This window comes from Electrophorus electricus, chromosome 19 (assembly GCF_013358815.1).
Source record: "Electrophorus electricus isolate fEleEle1 chromosome 19, fEleEle1.pri, whole genome shotgun sequence".
Classification (NCBI taxonomy): Eukaryota; Metazoa; Chordata; class Actinopteri; order Gymnotiformes; family Gymnotidae; genus Electrophorus; species Electrophorus electricus.
The window spans coordinates 11560619-11576857 of NC_049553.1; the positions used below are offsets into that span (position 1 = coordinate 11560619).

Here is a 16239-nt window from a genome sequence, read left to right on the forward strand (position 1 = left end):
CTGCTTACTCTCTTGCTCCGACATACAATGTTTAGCATTAGCATTTCCTGAAACTCTAACCTCAGACTCAAAATGACATCTCAGAATTCCACAAGAGTGGAACATCTTGTCACTGTGATATTTCACTTATTATATTCTCATGAAATGTGAACACTGAAAGTAAAATTTGCAAATGCAGCTACAGTGACAAAATTCTCATTTAACTTTCACATGGTAAAAACATTCTGTATTTTTTTCAGCTGGTGTAACAAAGTTAGCATTATAAATTTGTTAAAGTTAAGTTTTTTTAGCCAAATTACATTGCTTTTGTTAAAATTATTAAAATTGATTTGAAATTCTATAATAAAATGATTAAAATTGAAATATTTTCATTATCTTAAAACAGTAAAAACTGGTTACAGGGAGCCGCTCATTTTCATGTAATGACGTCACTGCAGTCCGAGTTCCTTGTGATTGCTGTACTGCTCAGAGCTGTATCAGCCAAAGCATTGTTTCTGACCATGGTTTAAATATATAATTCTCAAAATACATCTGAACTTCATAGAAGTATGACATCTGACCACATTTGATTTTCTAATGTTGCTAACACTAGCTAACCTACAATAGCAAACTGTGAGAGTGCGTTTCTCCACATTTGCCATGGTATCTTAACCAAATACTCTACAAATTTCTAATATATTTCCTAATTTTCTTGCCTTTGCATGCCACATCACTGAATAATCAACCTACTCACAGATACAGTGAATCTCACTAAAGGGGACGATTATGGGAGCCCAGTTCTTGATGAACTTGTCCGACGACATGGAGCTCTGGTCACAGGGGCCTTGGTCCCACTGTACCCTGTGTCCAGGACCACCTGCCCTGTACCGTCACCGAGTCCTGGGTCCGGGAGCATGTCCAGTGCTGACCCCTACTTGAGTCATGGTTCACTGTGTAACTGGCAACATTAAGTAGTGTTTGTCTACTTGGCCCAAGCACTCACTCACTGTCTCTCTATATGTGGCTCAATCACTGAATTTATATTTGTGGCTCAATTACAGTTTGTATATGTGTGGCTGAATAACAGTGCTTTTGCATGTCTGTAAGTTGTTGCGATATATCAAAACTAAAATAATTAAGGATTCTTCTTCTTATGCAATCAATAATTTCATGAAGGCCATCTTTTCTGTTGAATTAATTTTTGTAGTTTTCTAGTTGAGATTGAAACTATAGAGGTAAATCTGGATCTCACTTTGAAGTTCACTGGTCAGGTTTTTCTTTTCTTCCTGCAGCTGCTTAATGCTCCTGTTCATCTCTGAAAAATCAGGATGACACCAGTATATCAGTGCATTTGAATGTCAGGTTGCTAACATTAAAACAGTCTAACAAACATGAGTTATATAGTGAACATAAATAAACAACTAACCGTAAGTAATATATTCTTTCCTACAGTACTGATGCTATATGAAAGAGTTTTGATATTTAGCAAAGCATTTGAATGTAAAATTAGGAAGTGGAGGTCAAAGTGACATCCTTGTGCCTGTAGAAGAGAGCAGAAATTTCTGGCTTTGGCTGCATCAGTTTCAGTCTATTCCAGTAAAACTCTTCCCAATGTAGAAATGGAAGTGGAAAGCAAGATGCACAGATTAATCCAGCACTCCAGCCTTGTCTCTCTCTAATTCTGCAGTGAACATCTAAGAAATAAAGTTATATCTTCACTACTGGAATATGATCTCACCAGCGAGCTGACTGACCAAATTGGTACACCTTTTATTTTTCTAGGCTTTCATTGTCTCTGAATGTCATGGATGTCTGAATGTCAGTTTAATTGGTCTCACAGACCATTTTCTTGCTATGCCACTGAAACTAATCAATCCAGTCATGTCTGTGTATACTGTAACAATGCTGTATGGAAGAAGATAAATAATAAACAAAGTATTAAAAAATCAGTGTTTGATCTGATAATATTTGGGTTTACTTTTAACTTAAGAATTATACATTTAAAGGATATATAGTCATCTGTCCCATCTGGTTTTTGTTTTTGTTCCATTTTCTTGTGATGTATCTGTGCTCCCTGCCCTTAATGTTCTTCACCTAGTGTCTCACGACCCCCCCCCCCCCCCACGAGTCACGTGGTATGGCCTGCCGTGTGCAGGGGGGGGTTCACCCTATTTGTAGCCACGCTCTCCTTGACAGCAAGCACCTGCACGGGGTTTAACGTCTTGTGTTGTCTGTATATTAAAACCTCTGTTAGTGTGTGCATCGTGTTGGCCATTGTTTGTTCGCTGATATATGTAAACGTGTGTAGTCATTGTTAAATGTTACTGTAGCAAGTGTTTAGCTAAATGTATAAGTCATGTCTGTTGTTAATGTTGTGTGAGTGCCACCATTGTCATTCGTGTTCTATGTTAATAAATGTTTCATAATATCGAGGGAGTCTGTGTGTCCTGCTCCACGCCCCTCGGCACTTGGGCCAGCGGCATCGTTACACCTAGGTCTTGTTTAGCCCTTGTTACTCTGTATTTATACTCCACATGCTTCATTTAATTTTTGTGGAATCATTATTAAAGTAAGAGTTAAATTAGTAAGGTAAGGTAGCTGAAGTAAATTAGTCTGTTTGAATGACACGGTTTTTCTGTTTCCAGGCATTCTTTATATCTGATATAACTTAATAATCTGATACAACCTCAAAGACTGTTTTTTTTCTGAATGGTGAGGATCTTTGAATTTCTCCATCTTTGCAAGAGCAGATTCAGGCCACACACTCCTATTTTTGATGTGGGTCATATGCAGGTCAATTGTTCATGGTTTAAAAGGATATAATGGTTAAAAGATAAAGCCTCTGTTTATGCATACTCTCTCAATATTATATTCAATATTATATTCAATTCAGTAAACATTGTCAATGCATTTCTACCATACTGTATGCAAAGCTTAATCTCTTATAATGAAGGCTATTGGCCATAATTGCTTCAGTGTAAATGAACAAAAGAGCACAATAGAAGCAACTGTCAGAGATGTTAGGGCACATTATTTCATCAAACATTTACACACAATAAAACCTAGGCACAATCATCAGTGTGGGCCAATGCCAAAATAATAAACAAAACATCATCTAGATATTTTTATGCCTAACCTCCCTGGTAAAGAAAAGAAAATCACATTGCTTTTATTCCCTCCATACCCTCCACACAAACCAGGAAACAAGAGAACAATGAAGGGGATGACATCCACCACTACACCTCTAGCACCTGGGTCCTCTTTTGTAATCACACAAACTTTGTATAATAACCACGAAACTGCTCATTACACCTCCATGACTTAACAGACTGAGACTGTACAAATTACACACAGTCTACGGAGGTACAGGATCAGAACACCAGTACACAGTACGAGGATGCCCAAGGCCTTCACTGCTGATGACATCTCCCAGAGGCAATGAAATAGCAAGTCACCGGTATGGCCTACAAATCAGCACTTCCATCTACTTCCCTGAAATAGCCAGTGTGATGCAAGCCTGCTTTCACAGGGCACTGTGCTGAGAGAGAGAGAGAGATCAAGCAATACGTACAGGGATGTAACAATAACTACAGTGAACATGTTTACTTACATGCTATGAAGACATAATGAGTGACAGGTAAGTTAGCTAAAATGGTGCCATTTTAGAAAAAAGCAGGTGAAAAAGGAACAGAAATCAGTGACACTCATCACATGTATAAAGAAAAATGATGATCAAGTCTCTAAAAACAACTGTATTAGTGAAGTGACTGTCTTTAACAGTCAGGATGATCTTAACGATTCAAAGCTTTCAGAACACACCCATTTTTAACAAGACCCACCCTGAGTAAATTTTATACATCTTCTGACCCACAGCTTGCTTCTGCAGACCACAGTGTACTCACATGACTGAGGAAGGGGAAACAGTCTTCATAATTCTCTGATATTAGGCTCCAGAGTCTAATGGATCACTAACACTTGTTCAAAAGCATGCTCTACACTTCCCAAACAACTTACCATTTAGCACATCACTTTAAAATAATGTTTGATGCGATTATTTCCATTTCTTGAAAAAAATCTGCTGAATGTATCGTCATGCATATTTTAGGACACCAGGTGACACTATGCAACTTTCCGATCTTTCCTCATTTATAAGCCTTTGGAGGGTCTCCCTCAATTCCCAGTTTACCTTGTGAGATCTTTCTCAGAAAAGCAGATTGTTAGAAAGTGTTTGATGGAGAGTGCTCTGTCAAGCTGTTCTCTTGCTCCTCATCCAGTCAGAGTGGCCTCGAAAGAGTGAGAGAAAAGTGTTCTTAGTATCTCTACCCTGAAAATACAATTGTTTTTAATACATCTCATCAGTTAAATAATGTAACACAGTGCCATCTACAGGACTGCCCTTACAATAACATTCTTGAATACAGTACACTATTGACCAGTGCAGTGATTTACGGGCAAAGGAAAGATTTTATTCAATTTATTCAATAATTTATTCAAAGACATCACTGATATCACTGTTTACATTTGCTTGTTCAGGACATACACACAAGTAGTAAACACATACAGTGCTGTTTAAATTATAAAAGGGTTTATCCATCTGAATTTAAGCTATCATAATATTTCATGACTATTGGATGTTAAAATAAAATATATTTGTTACACCCTCTGCAGATTATGATGTTTATTGTTTACAACTGTAATAATTATAATTTAGCAAACGTAAATTACACCTGTATGCTAAAACACTCTGGATGAAGCTTTACCTTGAATAACCCTCCACTTTGTCTCAAAGTTGTGAATAAATACAGCCAAACTCTAGAACCAATGTTTCACTTTACAGTGCTCTAATTTCAAAGCATCTCCACCAATAAAATAAAGTGTTACAGAAGCAATCTAAGGCATTTCAGTACTACCCACTATTTCTTAAAGCATCCTGCTCACCTTGAGACTGAAGCTACTACATTTACCTGACACCTTTATCCAAAGCAACTTACACTTATGACTGGGTATAACCTGAGCATTAATGGCCTTGCTGAGGGGCCCGACAGTGGCAGGTCTTGAGCCAGCAACCTTCTGATTACAAGTCAAGTACCGTAACCACTGAGCTATTACTGCTACTAAATAATGAGCTAAAGATGACTTCTTGCATCATCAATAAGCCTATACTCATTGATGACCAAAGGGCTTGTCACAATACAGAGATATAAAAATGAAGCAATGCTAAAATATTTAAACAAACAAAGAAATACCTAAGCAGGACACAAACAAATACAAGGAAAATTCAGCCTGAGATTTGACTTCCCTACACCTTATGTTATTGCCATAATTACAATCTCTACTATCTACTATCTCTGTTTTACATTCCTGCTTTGGCCTCACAGACACGCTTGAGTTTCTTGCTTTCTTCTTGCTATCTACAGAATGCATCCAGTAAAAGATAAATGGCAGAGCTGAGTTATTGCAGCACAGTCTTCTCCTTCAGGGTGAGCATTTTAACTTCCTTTCCAGTCATCAGGTTCATTTCCAGTCCAGTACCTGGTTGTCAAGGGAACAAAATAAACAAATCACTATTACAACTGTGTGCCATTTTGTTAAAAGCATGTAAACTAAATGCGTAGTGATCTACCATGATATGATCATGTGACCTCGAAATGAACAGGAATTTTCAGTGGTGTCTGTCATGGACTAACCTCCGTGTCTCTTTTGTGCCATCTAACCAGCGCCATTCTCCCTCCACCACAGCATCAGTCAGACCATTTCAGTAGAACTCCCTTCCAGAACATAACCTTTCTGCATTTCAGTGAGTATTTTATTGTCACAGCTATCACATTCAGACATCATCATACCTGCTCCCCTGAACTGGTGACAATCACCAAATGTCGTGTCGTGTATTCCAGTACAAAAATGGAAGTTGAAACCAAGATGCACAGATTAATCCAGCACACATCTTGTCTGTCTGTCTTTTATTCTCCAATAAAAATCTTAGAAATAAAGTTATGTCTTCACTATTAGAATATAATAATCACCAGAGAGCTGATTGACCAAACTAGTCTCACAAACAGACAGATGCTCATTTTCTTTTTCCAGGTTTTGAAGGGTGTCAATCATGATCATACACTGAAAAAGATGGCTCTTTAGCACATTTGTGTATTGTTTCATAACAGGCTCCAACTGATTCTCCTCTGTTCCCCTGAAAATCTACTGAATAAGGACATCTTTGTGGAAATTGAAACTACTGAACTGCACATTGAATGATCTCGCATTCATCCAGGGGTTGTAAAATCAGCACTGACACACACACACACACACACACACACACATAGACACACACACACACACACACACACACACACACACACACACACACACACACACACACACACACACATTCTCTATCTCTCCTAAATAAACACTTGACCCCTGTGTCTTGAGTTACTGTGGGTCTCTGAGGACTCATAAGGAGAAATCATGAGACATTAAAATGACAGCTGGGTTTGTTCATAAAAATGTAAGCAAAACAGTGTACATTATCAGGGAGACTTTGTACATTTATAAGATATAAACACAGGTACTGTATTTTACAAATACAAACATCAAGCTCTGATTCAAGCTAAGATTTGTATTTACCTTTGAGTTCATTTGCTAACTTTTCCTTCTCTGTTTGGTAGATTCTCTCTCTCTCATCCAGAGTGTCCTTTGTTCCTGAAATGTAAGACAAAACTATCATCAACCTACTAGTGTGGAGGTGCAGATTAGTCAGCCACTTATTCTGTTTTTGAGGTTTAATATTTCTAGAGGTAAATCTGGATCTCACTTTGAAGTTCACTGGTCAGGTTTTTCTTTTCTGCCTGCAGCTGCTCAATACTGCTGTTTCTTTCTGGAAAATAAAGATGATGTCACCATGTTAATATGAATGTCAAATTAATGACAACTAACACTAAGTTAACTCCTCAGTCAACACTGTATAATTCCACACTATATATGTCTGCTTATTAAAAAAATCTTACCTGAGAGAATCTTTTCACTTAAATTGTAACTCCTTAAGATCTTCTCGTAATTATCTAAACTGACATCAGATTGAAAAGTGACAAGTCTTTTAGTCATTCAGTTTCTTTATACATACTGGTGTTGGTGTTAAAAATCAGTAATCCCTGTTACCACCAGAAGCCCCCGATTACCCCTGAGCTTTGTTTGAACCAATGAAGGAATGACAAAATTAGTAAATTAATAAGATACAGAAGATTGCATTTCCAGCTCTTATTTCATACATCATGTGTGTGTGAAATAGTTTTGATTAGTGGACTGACTTTGGCGTCATGTGCAGCGACCTCTGAAAAAGTTCAACTGCTTCTCAGATTCTTCATGGGACAGCTTTCCAAAACCATCTGAGAAAGAAAAGAAATCTACTGTCTACTTAATTAACAACAAGGAGGGAAAAACAATAACAACATCAGTTCATAATGGCCCAGCATGTTAACCCAACCATGATCTTAAGCAATAAATGATGATAAAAACAATTTATAACAATTAATAACAACAATATTAATTTAGCCAGTGAAAAGTTATAATTTATTATTAATGTATAAGCATTTGATTTGTGACTCACAGAGCACTCCAATGACGAGGGCCACAGAAAAGAGAAGAACACACAGAGAAACCAGCAACAGTCTCTCTATAAGTCTCTCTTTAACCTGTGCAGTGTTGATGACCTTTGACCTTGCCTCTGATGATGGGTCATCAGTGACATTTGGTCCAGGCAGGTGAGATGCACTAAGACCAGCTGCTAGGACCAAAATGATTTTGGGTGCATTATTTAACAAAAAAAACAAACAAACATTGAATGTATGTTCCAGATTTAAATCCCTTTATTAGTCACTAAAATGACTTTTTAGTAACAGTCATTTGTCACCCAAGCTTTTGCTGGTGTTTTTAAATAATGTTTTCTAAAGTTCTACATGGTCTGAAGCTCAGATCAGCATGACAAACACTGTAGTTGCAGATATTATAGGAGAAGGGGTAATGGTATACTATTTAGAACCTGTAGACTGTAGTGGGTTTTCTCTATTAGAAAAATAGCAATAATTTACCCCAGTAGAATTTATTCAAAATATTAACAATACACTCTAATTAAATCTAAAGCTTCCACATACGTGATTAGTGAATGACAACTGTGCAGCTTCTTATTAGTTTTTCTCCAGATTTTAAGATGCATTTCCTTAAACACTAAACCATTTTCTCAACACTATAAACACAAACCCCAAAATTCACAATAATTCATACAAAACTGCTCACAATTTCAGAATCAATCATTCCAAGTAAAATCATATTCTCATGCAATGAAATCAAACTCAGATGCCACAATAATATGCATATTTCATATTCATAAATCATATTTAGACTTTCAATACATATTAGGAGGATCAATTCAAAATAGTACTTTTTTTTTTTTTATATATATACAACCTGAGTATAAAGTGGATGCAGGTGCAAGGTAGGTGTTTCTAATGAAGTGGTCATTGAGTGTGTACATACATGTATTTACACCAGCATGAGTCCTGGATGAAGCTAATTACAGAAGATGAAACAAAATACACGTGAGCTGAGATGAACTATTTAAATTCTCATACAGACTCACACGGATTAGCGAAGTCCACATTGGAGTAGATGACCTCCTCCTCCTTTGCTGCAGCAGAAGTTAAACATTAGATAGTCTTGGATTAATTCATACATTAATCCTGCAGTCTTTCAGAACATCAGTTATGCACTTTTACAGTATCACCTAAGGTGATTCTTATACCTGGCTACCACAAAACTAAAGGTTTGTATGGTGGACAAAAACTGTAGATGCTTATTGCACTCACCTCTATTTTGATTTGATTTTGATTTGAAGCGGACTTCATAGTATACGATGTCATCAGATTTGGAATTCCCTTGCCACACGAAAAAGAGAGAGAGAGAGAGAGAGAGAGAGAGAGAGAGAGAGAGAGAGAATGAATTTAAATGCCGTTGTGTGTGAATAAGTCTCCAAAAAGCATTGCAGTGTTGAAATGAAAAAAAAAACTGACTGGTGGAAACTTACTGAAATTAAATGTAAAAAATGTCTACCTTGTGTGATGCTTTATTTCATTTCACCAGACCACAGTGTGCTGAGATTAAAATATCACCCTGAAACCTTTTAAAAATTAATCAACAGTTTCTTCCAGTTAATGGACTATTAGCTATATTGTCTCATTTGCAACTTGCGAACAACACTGTACAAAAAAAAAAAGATATATCACTTACACTGTCCTATGTTTTACTTCCTGTTTACTAATCAACAAATTACAGATAACGTAAACACCTAGATGGAGGGAGACGCAGCAATACCAAAAACAATGCAAACTGCAGACTATGAGCACCTTAGACATGCAGATCACTGGCAACACTCAATAAACTACAGTAACTACACAACCTATACAAGCTTCTCATTTCTGTGAAAAACAAAAAAAAATGCATCGTACCATAGGAAAATTCACCATCTCCATTTGCCCTCGTCACATGCTTCTTAATGTTCTTGTTAGAATAGATGGCCTCCATTGATACTCTGTTTATATAACCTGTTCACCTGCTTTAGGAAGCTGGACTGTGGAAAGACTGTAGCGCAGCAAGACACAGAGTGAACTCTCTCTCTCACACGCACCGTTCTGACACAGTAAAACTTCTTAGTCAGTGATTCTTAACTTCTGTATGTGGTCTTGAAGTATGACCTGTAAATGCACATGCATTTTTTCAATTTCTTTCCTTTGTTTTATGCTCTTTTTTATTTATTGCTGGTTCCTCATTCACTAATAACTACAGAGAAAAACACAAGCAAAAAAGGCAAACAAAAACATACATTTAATTTTCTCAGAACATAAGTTCTGGGGAGGGCGGGGGTGTTGCTGAGTTTTTTTACAGTGTGTAACCCACCAGATCTTGTCTACATTTACATGTTAAATTTTCACTTATCCAGAGTGAATAGTTCTCTGTATCCTGTGAAATCAGTCAGTCTCAGTTCTTTGCCACTCATATTGACACTGTCACCTTCAGGTTGCCCACTAGTTGCCTAGAGTTGGTTAATGTAAAGCTGCTTTGAGATCCTGTCTGTTGTGAAACTGCTCTATAAATAAACTCTCACTGAATAATGGGTTCATTCATCCAGCAGTTCCGGAGAACCGAGGAACTCTGCTTACTCTCTTGCTCTGCCATACAATGTTTAGCATTAGCATTTCCTGAAACTCTAACCTCAGACTCAAAATGTCATCTCAGAATACCACAAGAGTGGCACATCTGGTCCCTGATATTTCACTTCCTATATTCTCATGAAATGTGAACTCTGAAAGCTGCAACTGTCACTGTAGGGACAAAATTCTCATTTAACATTCTCATGTTAAAACATTCTGTACTTTTGTCAGCTGGTGTAACAGAGTTAGAATTATATAGTTATTAAAATGAGTTTTTTTAGCAAAATTACCTTGCCTCTCATATTTCATGTAATGCTGTCACCGCAGGCTGTGTTCAGGGGCCTTGGCTCCACTGCATCCTTTGCTCAGCAATGGATGAGCAGAACTCCCCCCCCCCCCCCCCCCCCAGTCCGGCAATGGGCTCTTGTGGAACTGGCAACGCTGAGTAGCCTTTGGCTTTAACAGTAAGAAGAAAACCCTTTAGTTTCCTTAACATTCATAAGATATAGAATAATGCACAAGTAGAAGAAAATATAATTAAAGACATTAAGGAAAATACTAATATATTTATTTTTAAATTGTCAGGTGCCCTTAATGTGCCAGTGTGCAAAAAAAAAAACAAAAACACACACACACAGGAGCACCCTCTCAATAAGGGGAAACAGAGAATACCAAAATAAATATCTTACAGTTCACTGGACAATGGTGCAGAAATGATCAATATGCGTAACGTAGAGCGCAGAGTAGGCAGACACAAACACTGAGAAGAGTGAAATTTATTTGGAGCAAATGCAGAAACAGGGTCTTTAATACAGTTCAGAGTCAGATAACCAACACGAACAGATAGGCAGGGGAAGCACTCGTCTTAATTCTATTAGGCTACAGAGTCTAATGGATCACTGACAAGTGAATCACACACTTGTTCAAAAGCATGTTCTATGCTTTCCGAACAATTTACCATTCATGACCTTACTTTAAAATAACATGATTGTGATTGTGAAAACAATGTATTTTCTTGAAAAAAAATCTGCTGAATGTCTCATTATGCACATTTTTGAACACAAGGTGGCACTATGCTACTGTGTTCCAGTCCTGTGACACACTGTAAGGCTATTATTGCAGAAGTTGAAAAATTAGAAAGTTTGCATTTATGATCTGTTACAAGCAACTGCCTCAGGTGGGTTTAGAAGGTGGGGTAGAATTGGACCAAATTAAGAACCTCAGAAAGCGAGTAGACACTAGTACTACCTCATTAGCTCTATACATCCTGTTATAATGGAGATTTGTAAAGCATTAATCACATGGATATCCTTTCTGAAACTCAAAAGCTGTAACTGCAGCAAAGGTATACTTTATTGTAGCTTTCTTTGCAGCTTTAGCAGACTGTTAGCTAATTCTACTGGGTGCAATGCAGCTCAGCATTAAGTTTGTGAGAGTGAAGTACATCTGTCTCTTAGCAAATGCGCCACTGTTAAGAGGTCTTCTGATTTTAGTAAAAATCAGGGGCTCTATAAACAATCTTATTTGCATACATAAATCACACTGTAGTAAGGTCCTTCTGTATTACTGCACATTTTAGTTGAAGTAGGTGTGTTAGAAGGTGAGCATGTATAGTGGTGTGACTCTGCAGGACTGTAATTAAATTCATTACCTTTAGAAAATGTTGCATCATGTCATGTGCCTTCTTGTATAGTATTTAAGCATGTTCATATATGGATACTTATGATAACTTTAGCCTTATCTATACTGAATAATACTTCAGTTCCATCTGCAACAACTGAGAACCCCAGAATCTAGAGGCTGAAGATCCTTTTTTAATTACAAGTAAGCATGCACTTAATGATCTTCATCTGATCAGTGTGTTCAGCTCTAAGGTTGATTGGTGAAGTACATAATTTGGTCACCACATGTGAAGCTGGTTGTTGAGGTTCTATTTTTATAAAGACCATTTGCCTGTGGAGAGTCAATAGCGAAGTGGTGAACCTGGAAGCATCCTGTTTACACACTCTTGTTCCACTGAAAATGTCTGTTAAATGTGCTTAAACAGCAAATGTGCATCCTCTTGTGAAGTTATTGCCATTTGAGTTTCACTCATATGACTTAATTATTTATACCATAGTTGTTTGGCAAATTACAAATTGTTGTTTTTATTTGCTTAAAAAATTTTAATCTGGGTAGAAATGAAAAATGGGCATATGAGGTCACTTAAGTAAATGCATGAACTGTAACGTTCTCTTGCACACTAACTGCTGTCTGTGCTTTAGAAGTAATATATGCTTTAATGTGTGTGTTCATGATAGCTGCAATTGTAGATTTTCTAAAGTCTCAGCTCCATTATGACATCATCTTTGAAAATAAAAGGAATCTATTGAAAATGAATGATTAATGTACATTTTTAAAACATACATAAATATGTACTAGTCAACCAGAAGTAAATCAGTTATTAATGTACTCAAAATATCACAGTACTGCCCCTCCCCCCTCAAGTGTGTGTGTGCCTGTGTGCGTGCATGTGTGCGTGTTTGTGTTGCCACGCCCTCTTGTGTTGTGCACCTGATCCTTGTTGTGCGTAATTGTCATGAGTGTATATAAGTCTCATGTCGTATCATCAAGGTTGTCGGTGTTTGACCCATGTAGTGTGTTTGTGTGTGTTGAGTTGTGGTTGTGATTAAAAACGTATGTTCTGTTTAATGTGCCTCGTCCCTGCATCCTCCTTAACCCATTAAACGTCACAGAAACACCGACCGACCGAGGATGCCTGGGAAAGGCAAGAAGAAGAAGGGGAGGAAAGGAAGTCAACGCCCTCCCACAGCACGTGCAGCGAAGTCTCCCGTGTTCTTGGGCACCCTCCTGACTCCAGGTGCGGAAGCAGGGGAGTCATACAAAATCCCAGCAGACGACCGGGACTGGTATAACGATTTCCAGTCCTCTGAGTTGGACTCTGTGGACTCCTACGTTCCAGCGGTAAGACCTTCCCTCATCCTGGCCTCGCTTCATGGAGCTACCGGAAGGGAGGAACCCATGATTGATTTTGGGGGTGGCCTGTGTATGGTCCGGGATCGGACGGTGCAGAGTCCTGCGGAGAACAGCCGGACCAAGAGGACCGGTACTCGGAGATGGACTCTGCTGGTTCCTGCAATCCCTACCTGGACAATCATATGGGAGACACAGATTATGGAGAGACAGAGGAGTGCAGCGATGTCTGTCTGCAGTTGGGTTCCGATTGTGAGGAGGAAGCTCCTATGGAGGTAGAAGAGTACCTTCATAGGGATCTTCCCTCCCACACCGACATCAAAAACTCAGAGAGCAAGGAGCCTCCAGCACCCAAGGCACCGTCCAGGGCACGCTGCGCAGGTGCGAGCTGGCTAACACGGGCGGCTAGCGGGGAGGCACTATTGTCAAATATGGACACTCCCCCACCTGAGGCGAAGAGCCTTTCTTGCAGACTGGTTGAGACGAGGGCAAAGGTGACATAAAGGTCACATATTCCTTAGTCCTCCTTTAAGCAAGCATTAAGCATTTTCCCTCACAGGGATTAATTCCTTGTCTGCCAAAGACTCCTGCTGGATGGTATGCTTTATCAAGTGGGCCAAAACCAAGCCATGCCTCCTTTATAAAGAAGCACGTAGATTTTACTATTGCAATAAGATGTAAATGTGATTTATTTTTAATCTTGCCTCTGACCAAACCAAAAATAAACAAAACAACAACAACAACAAAAAAAACCCAGTAGAAAACTAAGTTCATTGTACAGACTTGGTGACTAAAGACATGCAAGATCAGTGTCCACCTGGTTTTCTCTCCAATCTTCAACCATACCCTGCTTTTGTGATCACTCCTTCAGGAAATGATCATTATAAGATCATTACCTGTCATTAAAAGATCATTACCTTTAAAAGATCATTACCAGTTGTTTTTCATAACCCCATGATTAAAATATTGTTTAGTTTAGAGCTTTAAAAGTCAGAAAGGGGCAATTAATGAAATGCAGAGCATATATTCCATAATCTTTCATTAAGGTGTTGGATTTTTCTGTGTGAAGTGTTTAACATGATGAGGTGGACGAGAGGTTAAGGCAATGGACTTCTACTCCGTTGTGCTCCCCATGCTTGGGTTCGAGTCTCTTCTTTGTTGTAGAGGCCTAGTCAAAGTTGTATACTCTAGAAGGTTAAAGAGATAATGGTCTGCTGTTTGACACTAGCCTGAATGCTTTATTTTAGGGCAGTGGAAGAATAGATTAGTGGTTAAGGTACTTAAATTTGCTGGTTCAAGCCCCACCACTGCCAAGTTGCCACTGTTGGGCCCTTGAGCAAGGCCCTTAACACTCAATTGCTCAAGTTGTATTCACTCATAATTGTAAGTTGCTTTGGATAAAAGCATCAAGTAAATGTTAACATGCAGTGAAATAACGTATACTTCAGATTGTATTTGAACTATTAAACAAATCAAACTATGAGCTATTGCACTGAAATATTGTTTCAGAGCCTACCTGCATGTTTGTTCTTTTGTTTTCAGTGAATACTATAATAGGTTGGTTCATTAAGTCCAGTAGTCTCAGCTGCAAAAAGGTGAACAACAATGACATTTTTTCATCTAGCTGTGACAATATTTATACTATATTTAACATTTAAAACTTGACCATGTCACACATTTAATAAAACATTTTTTTTCAAGAAATTTGAAAACAATAAACTTTTTAAAACTAAAATTAGTATTTAATATTGTACATATTTAACTAAGTCAGTAGCCATTTCATACTTTTTAAAATAAACTTCTAAATGAACCCTCTGCAGCAGCATTGCATAGAACATAATTGTATTAAAAATATTGCCTGGAGCAATACATTTGGCAGATTTAGGCATTTAAGACAACTTCTCACATACTTTAATAATGATGTTACCTTCACCTGTGTACTTCACAGTGTCAGTATTCACACTGGCCATCTCTATTGTCGGGTACAAAAGATTCAGAATTATTTTCAAGGAAGAAGAGAACTTGTTGGAGAAAACACATAAAAGAACACAACCTGGATGTAATGGATATTAAACTATACAAAACCTGGATTGAGGGCCAGTCCCAAAATAAATGAATTTTGCTCTACCTTGTTTTTCGTTTGCTTTCTTTTGTACTTTCAGTTCGATCTCAACTTAAGTCACTTCACTGCATGGAGCACCAGAATCTGCAATAGCAAATAGCGGGCAAAGCAAATGCAGGTGTAGCCATCTCACTGACCTTAAGGTTCAGCTAATCACATCCTTCCATACAAGCTTCATTTCCACACAGAGCTCTTGTTGTTTTTTTCAGAGCAGATCTTTCAGCAATACTGCTTGTACCAACTTCTGTTAGCTATGACCTTTGACTCATTCAGTATGTGATTTCTTTTTTTGCATGTGATGTCTTTATACATATAGTTGAGTGATGGTGTTTTATGCACGTTACAAGTGCCAGAATACCCATACTTTTGCCAGATTATTTGAGAGTAAAAGGTTTCTTTCTTTGAAGGCTAGTGATAGACTTTTTCTTGTATTATAGAACAAGGACACAGTGTCATTGGACCACTGTGCCACTGCCACCTTGTGGAGAATTTACTGCTTGCTAATCGTGAGTGAGTGAGTTACAGTCCAGTTCCATGAGGTGCCTTGCATCTAAACATTTCCGGCCACGAAAAAGATATTAAATGTTGAGACCGTTACTGTCATATTTGTGTAAATATCCCATAGATGTACACTGAATTTAATATATTACTGAAATATTTAAGTGCTGAAAATCAAAGGGTGGTCTGGATGTACCTCTGTGCTTGGATTTCTTGTTTGTTTTCATAACTTGAGAACAAGTCCTATTAGTCAACTCAGTTGCAGCGTCACCTGATATGACATCAAATGAGTTAGTCACTACAAGAAGCTAGGCCTTTTTAATTAAATTTAAAGGTTTTATCACTAAGAAAGAAGCACAGAGCTAACACACAAACACAACAAAAATACCCATAACCAACCTTCACTTACAAAACAAACAAATATAAAACATCCCATAATCAAATCTAAAAATCTATTCCAAATTGAAC

At 37.8% G+C, this 16239-nt stretch overlaps 1 long non-coding RNA gene across 1 annotated transcript; it reads right to left on the reverse strand.

The window, feature by feature from the left end:
* Positions 1-14216: 14216 nt before the first annotated feature.
* Positions 14217-15105, reverse strand: LOC118240145. The gene is made up of 3 exons (XR_004775310.1): positions 15079-15105; positions 14668-14736; positions 14217-14338 (listed from the first exon to the last, which is right to left on the reverse strand). It is a non-coding gene; the product is annotated as an uncharacterized LOC118240145 (long non-coding RNA).
* Between the last annotated feature and the right edge of the window lie 1134 nt (positions 15106-16239).